This window comes from Arvicanthis niloticus, chromosome 5 (genome assembly GCF_011762505.2).
Source record: "Arvicanthis niloticus isolate mArvNil1 chromosome 5, mArvNil1.pat.X, whole genome shotgun sequence".
In the NCBI taxonomy this organism is placed as follows: domain Eukaryota; kingdom Metazoa; phylum Chordata; class Mammalia; order Rodentia; family Muridae; genus Arvicanthis; species Arvicanthis niloticus.
In genome coordinates, this window is record NC_047662.1 from 40,154,730 (window position 1) to 40,168,633 (window position 13,904).

Sequence of the window (13,904 nt, forward strand, 5' to 3'; positions counted from 1 at the left end):
GAACTCATATGCACAGTGCTCAGAAACAGGTAAAAGCACCAATCAGCAGCTGCAGTTTCATTTCCTATTTTCTTTGCCCTTTGAGCAAAGTAAAAGGAGGTGTTTATTGCTAAGACCTGAGAAATACAAGAACAACATTTTAATGGAAAAGAAGCTTCATTTTGGTGCACAGTTGCAAAGGTTTCAACTTCTAGTTGCTGGTTCCACTGCTGTGCACCTGAAAAAATGGCTTATCATAATGGTAGGAAGTATGTGACAGAGCAAGTCAGCTAACTTCACGGTACCTAGAAAGCAGGGAAAGAGAAAGACTCGTGAATAAATAGAATACTCTTATTTATTGGTAAATTAAAGACACTTAAATTAATTCACTGTACATAGTAATGAATTTCATAAAGATAATTTCTATCTTTCTTCAAGTCTTATCCCAATCTTTTATATGATCTCATACATACACACACATATGTATATGTAATATTAAACATATGTATTTATATTGACTGTATATTTCATATGTATGGTTTTACTTACCTACAAAAAACTAGAGTCTGCAAATGAAAGCAAATAACTACGTTATATTTGTCTTGCTTAGTCTGATCTCACTTAATAGGATAGTCTTCAGTTATGCACAATTCCTGAAAATGCCATAATTTCATTCTTCCTTATGAACCAATTAAATTCTACTGTGTAGATACACATGTTTTCTTGATCCATATCTATTGACAGCTACAGGTTGATTTCACAGTGTGGCTCTCATGAATAGTGCTGCAATAAACATGAATGTTCAAGTATGTCTTGAACTTCAGTTTTATGTCCATAAGTAATATAAACAACTCATCTGATAATTCTCTTTCTAGAATTTTAAAGATCCTCAGTACTTATGTCCATGGTAGCTGAACTAATTCACATTATTCCCATTGGTAGTGTATATAGGCTGCTTTTTCCCATTTTCTCCCCAGCATTTCTCACGGCAACTTTGTGGTTGCCATGATGACCAGGGTGATAAATAATCTCAGGCTGTTTTTATACCTGTTCTGGAGACTAAGAATGTTGAATTTTTAAATACATTATTGGTCATGTCTACTTTATCTTAGGGGAATGTTTTATCATTTCACTAGGCCATCTGTCAACTGAATTAACTCAGTTTCTGCTCTATAGCTTTTCACATTCTTTATATATTCTGGATATTAAAACTTTTCCAACTATATATTTGACAAAGACTGCCTTCCATTCCGCAGACTGTCTACTCACTCAGTTTACTTCCATTGCTGTGCAAAGCCTTTTTAATTCAGTTTTTGTTTTGTTTCCTGAGCTATGTATGAGAGCATTTTTCAGAAAAAGATTCTCCATGACTGTATCTGTACTTACTTTATTCAAACAGTTTTAGGTATTATATTGGTGTTTTTAATCCATTCTGAGTTGCTTTCTGTACAAGGTAAGAGATACAGATCTAGTTTCATTCTTCTATATTTAGATATGCAACTTTCCCAGCATCATATGCTGAAAGAGCTATCTTTTCTCCATTGTATGCAGTTGCAGGTAGAACCTTCAGAGGTACACCCTCAGTGACCTACTTTCTCCAGCTTGGTTCCACTTCATAAATTTTCTAAGATCTCCCAAAATGTATCACCATCTGGACATTAGTTTTCAGAACATTAGCATATGAAGAATTCCACATTCAAACCAGAACAAGTATGATCAGCCAGGTAAAGAGTAAAATGGGAATAAGAGAAAGAAAAACACTTTTAAATCCAATTTGTCATTTATATATGCTTTACTTACATTGGTTTGGCCATGTAGAAATGTCTTAAATTAGCTTCTCAATATAGATTTTTTTTAACTACCCTATTTTAAAACTGTAAAAATTATTTGTGGAACTCTTTTCAATGCCTTAGAATTTTCTATTTTACATCTTTGACCCAGTGGGATTTATGTTGATATAAGTTGGGAAACACGGATCCAGCCTTTTTTCCAATATGGATATGCTATTGCCCAAACAAAACCTGTTCAAAAAATCCACTCATTTTCTTATTGATTTGAGGTGTCATCTTAATAATTTGCTAAGTTCAAGTGTTTTGATTGCTGAACTTTCTATTCCATCTCATTCACACACACTCACACGCACGCGCACACACACACACACACACACACACATATATATATGTGTGTGTGTGTGTGTGTGTGTAATATATATATATATATATATATATATATATATATATTACACATATACTCATACAGTGATAATGATAATCAATCCATTTTTAAAGGTATTTTGACATTCTCTGTCAGAGAGGACCTGTCCCACTTTTCATTAATCATTTTTCTATATTTCACTATATCTTGACATCTTCAAAAACAGTAACTTGGGAGAAACTGATCCACCCAAGTTTAGATACTTCTTAGAGATAGCAAGGGGTTTCAAAATCTATCTTGAGTTTATAGCCCACATCTTATCTAAGTCTAATGCACCAAGCTAGTTTCCCCCTAGCCTACTAGGTACCTAACAACTAGAACCCCATCTCCTGTAAGCCATTTCCACCAGAATTATTCAAACTAGTCAGTTGCTATTGTTTGAGCAAAATTTAATTGTCATTTTAATGGTTTTAAAAATTGAGAATTTTAATAGATGAGTAGGAATGAATTAATGTCATTATTGCTAGAAAAAGTAATCATGGTAGTGAGTTCACAATTTTAAAGAATGGATTAATGTCAACTTTTCTTTGTCCAAGCCAGGCTGTTTCTAAGACTATAGGTTGTTCTCCACAAACTGACAACAAAGCCCAATTGCTGAAGACAACACCTACACAACTTATTAAAGATGGAGATGTTAAGTGGATGCCTACATAGAGCCATCATCCCTACATTCCAGCTTGGTACAGGAACATACTCTGCACACTCTTAAAAGAGAAACATAAACACACAGCCAGCCACAAACCATTTATCTACAGTAGTATACAGCCTACAAGATATGAAGCTTGTGGAAGTAACCAACAAATAATTGACAACGAGATGGAACCCATAACCAACTCTGCTTGAGTGACCAAGAACCTGAGTCTAAATAGCCAAGAGACATGGAGTTAAACCAAATAGTACTCGACTAAAAGAAGGAGAAAAAGAATCCAGTGATAAAAACAACTCCTAATGATATTCTGCTGTACTAATCAGTGCCTTGTTCACCTATCATCACAGAAGCTTTCTCCTGCAGCAGATGTGGACAGATATAGAGGCCCACAGCCAGATGTTACACAGAAAATGAAGACCGTGGAGCACTCTGCCATAAGTGGGATGTCTCCATCAAATCCTTCTCTTCAGAGCCCAGGGAACTCTGAAGAAGAGGAGGTGAAAAGTATAAGAGCCAGAGAGAATAGAGGACACCAAGAAAACAAGGCCCTCTAAACCAACATGAACAAAATTTGTATGAACTCATAGAGACTAAAACAAGGTGTATGGAGTCTGCCCAGGTCTGCACCAGGTCCTCTGCATAGACATAATGTCTTCCAGTTGAATGTTTATATGAGATTCTGGGGCTCTTTTCCTTCTGTTGGTTTGTATTATCAAACTTTGATATGATAGTTTTTGTTTTACCTTATTGTATCTTAGTTTTATTTTTAAAAGTGGATGAGTGAGTGAGTGAGTGAGTGAGTGAGTGAGTGAATGAAAGAATGATTGAATGAAAATCTAGCCACTGGTTAACTGAACTGTCATTCCTTGATGAGAGAAGGAAAATTAGTTTTCTCGAATAGAGTGACACTGAGTATAGCAGTCACTCCAGGTCAGGCCTCGTGTTCAAGAAAAGATGATCAGCATATAGTTAGATTTCACATTTTCTCTGTGCTTTTATTTAGTTATAGTTTGGTGGACTTTGTTAACTTGTTATTGATTCTTTCTGAGTTTAACCTTGTGTGCTCCAGTCCTGCTCATCTCCCTGTCCCCTCACATTCGCCCTCTGCCCTTGCAACCTCCCCCCAATAATAAAAAAGCATAAACAAACAAACAAATAAACAAATCATAGAAAATATCTTGTCAAGGAAACTGTAATGTGTCACAATGTATACCAAACAATATTCCTCTCTCCACACATCTTCACTTGAGAATGTTCATTGCAATGAGTCATTGGTCTGGCACGAGATCTCTGGCTTCTGTGACATCTTCAGTATTGGATCCTCATTGAGACTCCTTCTGGTTATCTTGTTATTGCCCTGTGTCTTAGAGATCCTGCTGGTTTGGATCAGCAGGACCAACATTTCACAAGTCCCAGCAGTTCACAGATGATGTAAACTCTGGAGTGGGCCAACTCGAAGCCCTGGAACTGGGCCTGGGTGGTAGCTGAGCTGGTCAGCCAACTGTTTCTTCCTTATCCTCGTGGTGGTTTGTTTCTTCGGTTTTGGTTTTGGGGGTTTTGTTTTGTCTGTTTGTTTCTGGTTTTGGTTTTGGTACAGTTTGGTTTTTGGTGTGGTTTTATTTTGTTTTCTTGGTTTGAGAAGATTTGATGTTATATTGAGTTTTGTTTGTTTTTTAAAAAAGAATTTAAAGTTGGGAAGATAGGGAGGGAAAGAAGATCTGGCAAACAAATAGAGGATAGGAAGAACAGTATCAAAATAAAATATAAATTACTTTAAATAATAAAAATATAATAATAATACAAAAAACAATTTGTCTGTGATCATACCTTTTTGTTTACACTAGCATTACATTATGAATCAGCCCTCAGCAAATAGGAGCCCCTTGCTCTTGGAATTCTGAGACTACCGAAAGATGAGACAAACAAATTTCTATTTTTATAATTAATAATCTATTATACTATCATAGTATTGGAAAGCTAAAGTAGCACTCCTAACCTCTGGAGAGCAAGAAGGAGGCAGCAGCAGGAGCAGTGACAGGAAAGCAGCATCAGCTTACTCTTAACAAAAAAGATTCTGTGATGAAGGACATAAAATTAACATGATACTCTATTTTCAGATCTTATTTTTAAAGGAAGAAGGGCAAAGAATGGCCTAACTATGAGTTTTTCTCTACATTCACCTCCAGCAAATAAGGTCCCCTAGGCAAAAAGCCATCCTTATCAAACACACTACAAGTCCTGTTATCATTGACTAGCAGACTTTACTTCCCTTCTAATCCAAGAAAATTCCAGAAAATAAGTTGCATCTTCTCACTGGGATAAGGGGAGCTCTCAACTATTTTGGAGCTACAAAGTCTGTATCTCACAACTTCTGATTGTTTACCCTGTTCCTGAACCCCTAAGACCTTGGTGCATGGGTTATCCAATGTCATCTTTACCTATATATGTGTATGCAACTAATAAATTGATTTCAATATCATCTGTGATTTCAGGTATCATATTCCATATCAGCCCATTCCATACATAAGAGCATGAATCTCTCCTTGATCAGTAAGAAAAATAAGAGGGAATCAAAACAATATTATTCTTCTTAAATTAGGAAGAAAGGGGTACTTTCCAATTGTCAGGACAATCCAGTGGAATAATGTTAAGGAAAAATAAAATAAAACTTAGACAGATTAAAATGATGCAACTATAAATGTGTGTGCATATGTATATATACACATAAGTCATAATTGTCTACCTAAAAAAAACCTACGAAATATGTAAAATCTTGGCTATCATGAGGTTACTATGAGAAATGATAATCTATGAATAAATGACAAAAAGTAGCAAATAAATGTTCTCAAGATTACATAATACAAAGTAAAAAAAATCACACACAAGACAATTGCAGTTTTATATGTTAGCAAAAGTTAATTCAAAATTGAAGTTAAAAAAATGGTATCCAGAACTGAATGAAATAAAAGTAAAAAATAAAATAACTTAATAAAATCCATATGAGAACTAGACATGGGAAACCAGAAACTATTTTTGAGGAAAATTAAAGAAAACATAAATGTACTGGTATATCTTGTGAAGATCTTTTTTGAATTCTAGAAATTAAATCCAGGGCTTTGCTAGATAAATGCTGTATCACTAATCTATATCTCTAGATCCTGGATTTTCTAAAGTGGGTTTCATTATATACATCTAGTTGTCTTTAACTCTTTACAGCTGGCCTATGCATATGCTCTGAACCTCCCTGTGTCTGCCTTCCAAGTGCTAGGATGACAAGCATACACTACCACACATGCCTTGAGAATGTAGTTTATATGGGATAGTGAGATGTCTGCACTTCTTTTGTGTATGCTCTTATCATTACTATCAGCCACCTGCTTCATATACCTAACTAAACACTGTTTCCAAAGAGTAAGACCTAAAAGCAATAATTCTACCTCATCATAGACTAAAATCTCCAAAACTGTGTGTCAAAATAAAACTTCATTCTGTATCAGTTAATCACATATCAGAAGGCTGATTAATATATATGTGAAGATATGTTCATGGACTAGAAAACTCAGTATCTTTTGGGTATCAATTCTCTTTATATGTAGCTACTTATACAATGACTAGCAACAAATCATACATTGTAATTTAAATTTAAATTCATTTTTATTAATCAATGAAAACTACTTCTTGATTTTACTAGCCGACTTGAAATTTCTCAACAATCACATCTACCTAGTGGCTACAAAACTAAGCAAAGAATATTTTTAAAAATCATCATTATCAAAAGAGTTACTGAACAAGTCAGTACAATTTCAATCAAAATCCCACTGATTTGATGATAGTCTATTAAAAATTATACACTGAATCTGAAACATATATATATAAACAAATTATCTGAGTTAAAAGAGTATGTGAAAGAAAAAAAACACCTTCCTAAATGTTACAGTAATCAGAAGAGCAAGTTATTAACCCAAGAATACACATATAATTTGATAGAACAAAATGACATCGAGCAAGAGCCCCACATATGTGATAGTCTGATTATTTTACCAAAAGGGCTAAAAAAAATTCAATGTAAAAAATATCCTTCTCAATATATGATATTAAACTAATATCTTACATAACATAAAAATATTGACATAGATCCTAAACTTATAACTAAAGGGGAAACTAAAATTTATAAATCTAGAGAAAAAATAAGCAAATATCTTTGTTGACCTATACTATACACAGTTATTAGGTTATAAAAATTCAATAAAATAACATTTGAGACAACAGACATGACCAAAATTAAATACCTCTGCTATTCAAAAGTTACTGTTGATATTATAAAAGACACAACAGGGCATGCTGGCACACACCTGTAATTCCAGGGCTCCAGAGGCAGAAACAGGAGGGCTGCCTCAAGTAGAAAGAAAGCCTGAGCTGTATAGTGAGTTTGGAACAAGCTTGATCTACAGATATAGACTTAGAAATTACCTAAAAAATAAAAAAAAGTAACAAAAGCTAAGAGAGAGTCAGGGAAAAAGAGACCTGTTACAGACTAAGAGAAAATATTTGTAATACTCATATATATTTAGTAAACACTAATTTTCTGAACATGCATAATTTCTATTAGTATCCAGAACTTCTATAACTCAATATTAAAGCAAACAACCTAATTATGGACAAAATATTTGCAAAATAGTATGTGCAAATACAAATTAAGTATATAGAAAAAGACTCAACATCATTGGACATCAAAAAAACACAAGTTAAAAGTCACAACAAGAACCCACTAGCCCCTGAGATGCTTAAAATTACAAAACTTAAAATAAGGCTGAAGAGATGGCTCGGCGGTTAAGAGCATTGGTGACTCTTCCAAGTGGTCCTAAGTTCAATTCCCAGAAAGCACATGATGGCTTACAATTATCTGAAATGGGATCCTATGCCCTCTTCTAGAGTGTCTGAAGATAGCTATCATGTACTTATATAAATAAATAAATAAATAAATAAATAAATAAATAAATAAATAAATCTTTTTAAAGAAAGCCTTAAAATATCAAGTATTAATTAGAATGCAGACTATTAGAATCCTTATGTGTTGCTGGCTGCTCTTAACATGCTACCTAACAATTCCACAGCTATGTGTAAAATTTGTCACACTAAAAATGGGAAATTCAATACAAAAGTAAATACAAGAAAGATTGGTGGCTTATCAAAGCAAGAAGAAAGCCTAAAACACCAACTATAGAGTATAGCACAATACTAAACTTAAAACTTACAATTCCCGAGAACTATTTGGTAATCTGTAATATCCTGGTATTTAATGGCATATGAAATTTGCATGTATTCACTGAATATTTGTGCTTCTCCAAAATCCATATGTTGAAACCCTAACTAGCATATAATGGTATTCAGAGGGATAGAATCTGGAGGGAAATTATCTCTTCAGCGTGGGACATTAATGAATGGGCATATTTACAAGCATCATGAGATAGCTACTTTGTGAATATACCAGACATCAGCAGTTTGCTACCTTGAAAGGGGCCCTTACGTAATTATGCTCTAATTGTATTTTGAGAGAAAAATTTCATTTTAACAGGAAGGGTGATGTGTAGGAGGAGCTAAGGTGGGAGGAGTACTTAGAGGAAGAAAAGGAGTAAGAAGAGGAGAAGAAGAAGGAGAGAGAAGCTAGGTGATGAAAGAGAGAAAGAGGGGGGAGACAGGGAGGCAGATGTTCATGTATCTCCACCAGTCAAAGATAGTTGTTATATCTAGGTTGGTTAGTGGGTTACACCTCTGATTGAACAATACCAAACTTATAAAGCCTATGATTAACATTTTTTAAAAAAATGTATAAATGCAAAAACGAAAAGGGGGCATGGGATAGGGGTTTTCAAAGGGGGGGGGAATGGGGAAAGGGGATGGCATCTGAAGTGTAAATAAAAGATCTAATAAAAAAAGAAAGAAAGAAAGAAAGAAAGAAAGAAAGAAAGAAAGAAAGAAAGAAAGAAAGAAAGAAAGAAAAAAGAAAGGGGCCCTTATCCAGAATCAGAGGTTGCTGGTAGACTGGTCTCAAACTTCCAACGTTAAAACTATGACGGAAAAAATTCTATTGTTTATGAGTCACTTATGGTATTCTATTTTGTTATATTTAACATCTCACATGGAAAGATCTAGGAAGCACATGCCAAATTTAAAAAAAAAATAAGAAATTTGAAGATGGTCATGTCTGAACGTGGCTGATAAAGTTGATGAGAATACTTTTTACTATAAAATAATGAAAAATGTAGAATAAAATACTTTAAGACATAAAGTGTTCTCTGCTCAAAACCAACCAACTAAGAAAGTGTTTTCTCTGGTCTAGCCACATAGACAAACTAATAATAATCAGTATGGTAGTAGAACATGGCAGCATTGACTACCTGGTGCCAGTTTTGCAGGCCCAGAGTGGCCATGTGTAAGTACTGGTGCCCATAAAGGATAAAAGCATCAGATCCCCTGGACCTTATGAGTGGTGTGCCACTTAAACATGACTGTTTAACACAGGTGCTGAGAACTAAATTTGGGTTCTCGGAGCAAATAGCATATGCTTCTACTCTCTAAGCCGTGTCTCTACAGCCCAAAAGCTCAGCTCAAGTTGACCTCGAATGTATGATCTTCCCATTTCTGCAGGTTTAGCATTGAGAATGGGGACTTTTTAAAATAGAATCTTACAAGTAAGAATATGGTTAGACCCTATAACCTCTAAAGAAATAGAAGCAGTCATTAAAAGCCTCTCCAACCAAAGAGAAAGCCCAAGGCCAGATGGTTTTAGTGCAGAACTCTACCAGACTTTCAAAGAAGAGCTAATACCAATACTCCACAAGATAGAAACAGAAGGAACACTGCCAAACTCACTCTATGAAGTCACAGTCACCACACAAAGACCCAACAAATAAAGAGAACTTCAGAACAATTTATAACTTAAATTTTTTAAACCCTACATCTGATATGGCTTCTGATATGCTTTAACCTCCCTTCTAGCCCATCACCCACCAGAGATAGTGGAAAAGAAAGGTTATTAGGATACAGGGGAAGAGAACCTGCTTAGAAATTGTTCTTTTAGTTGTGGCTATGCAATAAATCCTAGTTAATCCTCCCTATTCCAACAAAACCTCTACTTTTCCCTAGAAAGACAGTCCAATATTAACCACCTTAGTCCCCAAGCCCAGGGAATAAGGGAGCTGACTCTTTGTTAACTTCTTCAATCTGATTACGGGCCAAGATGAAGTTATAATCTCTTAAATGGTACAAAATTTACTTTGATTTCAAATTTAAGGTTTTCATTGGTATGAGTTTCTTATTGATATAAAAATGAGATGAATATTGGTACTCGCATAGGCACTGTGCCTGTATAACACATTTAGGAATACAAGGCTTAGACCCAGTCCTTCTTTAACTTTTTTAACAGATTTGAGATGGTTAGACTGTGAGTTAAGGGACTATAGCAAATTCATGGCTTGGAGTTTATTGTTAGGGTGTTCTCTATGTTTTATTTAGAAATAGCTGAGAGGAGTTAACAGACAGCAGTCCAGTTTATCTTACATGGATAGTTGGTTTTCAAAACGTCAGAAGTCCACAGAATTGACATTACAAACATTTCTATATTATTCATTTTGATTAGAGACCTGTCTGCTCCTGACAGCTTCCTGTCGTGTATTCTAAGAAGAAATTGAACATACTTGGAGTTACTCCAGTTGTGCAGAGACAGCCACAAGGCAAGAATTGCCTCTTTCCATCTACAGACAAATTACTGTCCAGAAAAGGACACACTTGCAGAATAGTCGACTGATTATATCTGCCTAGACAGAGTAACCAGCCCTTAATAATTCTGCATCACTAAGGTCTGTCAGATGATTCTGGGCCAGAAGGCTGAAGATTTGATGCTCCAATGTTCTGTAGTATAGGGGCTGTTCAGGTGTTCAGCAGTCTCTATAAATTGGCTAAGTTTTAGAAGCTATGCTTTGTGCTTCCCATAATTTCAGTTAACTCAGTCATTCTAGATTTCTGATGGGGTTGAAGACCTGTAGGCTCATAGCCAATCCTGGCTATTTACTTTGAGAGAAAAGATATGAGTGGAAGGTGTTCAGCTGACATTTATTCTAAGCCAGAAAAAAGCCAGGTTCAAAACTAAGTGTTTTAGTTAGGAGAGACGACAGAGGTTCTGGTTAGTCAACAAAATGATGGACTGGGTATTAGAATTATCTTGTACCTCACTGGTACAAATAGGAATAATTATGCTCTAATTGTATTTTGAGAGAAAAGTGTTATTTTAACAGGAAGGGTGATATGTAGAATGAGCTAAGGGGGAGGGAGTACCAAGAGGAAGAGAAGGAATAAGGAGAGGAGAAGAAGAAGGAGAGGGGAAGCTAGGTGATGAGAGAGAGAGAAAGAGAGAGAAAGAGAGGGGGACATGGAGGCAGATGTTCATGTGTCTCCACCAGTCAAAGACAGTTTATATATCTAGGTTGGGTATTGGGTTACACTTTTGATTGAGCATTACCAAACGTATAAAGCCTTTGACTAACACTTTAAAAAATTGTATAAAAGCAAAAAGGAAAAGGGGACATGGGATAAGGGTTTTCTAGGGAGGGCAAATGGGGAAAGGGGTGGCATCTGAAATGTAAATAAAATATAAAATTTTAAAAAATGAAAGAAAAAGAAATTGTTCTTTTGGAGCAAACCCCATTTGCTTTGTCAGGAAATCAGTAGTTCATGTCACAGAAATCAACAGGAGCTGCTCAATCCACTCACAAACGCTTCATGAATATACCAGCAATCCAGTTCAATAGTATTGGGATAGCAAACATGAATCAGCAGTGGTGGCATGATGCAGCAGATATAACCAGGCCTCAGCCAAATTGCCACAGTTAGGAGTGATATCAACGAGCAGGGACTACAGGAGACATTCTCCCCTCCTGCTCGCACTCTGTGTCCTTTGGCCTCGACCTCCCTCATCAGGCTGAGCCGGAGACCTACAGACAGCGAGACGCAGGCCGGAGGCAGCATGGAGACAGTAGCGAGCCCTCCCTGCTCTCACCCTGTCCCCAGTCGGGACACCCTCCAGAAATAGGAATCAACAAAGAAGCATTGCAAAGCTAGCTATGCAAGCCCTCATCCGCTATTCATTGAGTCCTATTTATACTCTTTTCAAACGTCATGTGTCCTCAACAGATCATGCCTCACATGTGTCTTGCCTCAGCATCTGAGTCTGTATTAGCACAACTCCACATGAGTCTGTATCAGCCGACATCACTTTGCCAATCTGCCCAAGTCCACAAAAGCAGCAAGAAGCTGCCAGAGCAAGACCAGAAGTTTTTGGTGCATTACTCTCTATGAAGTCACATGAAATGGAGCACAACTACACAGTATATGGCAAATGAATACATGTGTGTCCTTAGCGAAGAATCTTTAATCGTGTATCGTTTCACATGAATGCTTTAGAAAAACATCTTTTCACTTGTGTCCACTTCAGAAAAACACTCCTTCACATGTTTGCCCTGGCAAATCTCCATCCAACACAATGGACTCTCCAAAGAAACCATAAGTTTCCACTTCACCAATTGCTCTTATGAACATTGATGCAAAAGTACTCAATAAAATACTCACAAACTGAATCCAGGAACATATCATAGACATCATCCATCATAATCAAGTAGGCTTCATCCCAGGGATGCAGGGATGTTCAATATATAAAAATCCATCAATGTAATCCATCATATAAACAAACTAAAAGAAAAATATCTCATGATCATCTCATTAGATGCTGGAAAAGCCTTTGACAAAATTTAACACCTCTTCATGTTAAAAGTGTTAGAGAGATCAGGGATATAACACACATATGTAAACATAATCAAAACAACATACAGCAAGCCAATAGCCAACATAAAACTAAATGGAAACTTAAAGCAATTCCACAAAATCAGGAACAAGACAAGAATACCCACTCTCTCTCCCTAGCTATTCAATATAGTACTTGAAGTTCTAGCCAGAGCAATAAGAGAGCTAAAGGAGATCAAGGGTATACACATTAAAAAAATAAGTCAAAGTATCACTGTTTGTGGATGATATGATAGTAAACATAAATGACCCCAAAAAAATTCTACCAGAGAACCCTTACAGCTGATAAACACCTTCAACAAACTGGTTGAATACAAAATTAACTCAAAATCAATATCCTTCCTGTATACAAATTATAAACAGGCTGAGAAAGAAATTGGGGAAACAACAACCTTTACAAAAGCCACAGATAAAATTAACTATCTTAGTGTAACTCTAACCAAGCAAGTAAAAGATCTGGATGACAAGAACTTCAAGTCCATGAAGAAAAAAAAATGAAGATATCAGAAGATGAAAGAAAAATCTCCTATGATAATAGACAGGTAGGATTACCATAGTAAAAATTGCCATCTTTTCAAAAGAAATCTGCAGATTCAATGCAAACCCTGTCAAAATTCCAACACAATTTTTATAGACATTAAAAGAGTAATCCACAACTTCATATGAAAAAACAAAAAATCCAGGATAGCCAAAATAATCCTAAGCAATAAAAGAACTTCAGGAAGAATCATCATCCCTGACTTCAAGCTGCATTACAGAACAATAGTGATAAAAACTGCATGGTATTGGTACAGATACGCTGATCAATGGAATTGAATCCACGACCCAGAAATAAACCCACACACCTAGGGACACTTGATTTCTATTAAAGAAGCCAGAGCCATACAATGGAAACAAGAAAGGATCCTCAACAAATGGTGCTGATTTAACTGGATGTCTGCATGTAGAAGAATACAAATAGGTCCATATTTATCACTCTACACAAAACTCAAGTTCAATTAGATGGAGGACCTCAACATAATACCAGATACACTAAATCTCATAAGAGAAAAAGTGAAAAATACCCTTGAACGCATTGGTACAGGAAACAATTTCCTGAACAGAACACCAATGGCTCAGGCTCTAAGATCAACAATTGATAAATTGACCTCACGAAACTGAAAAGCTTCTGTAAGGTAAAGGAAGCTGTCAATAGAACAAAATGGCA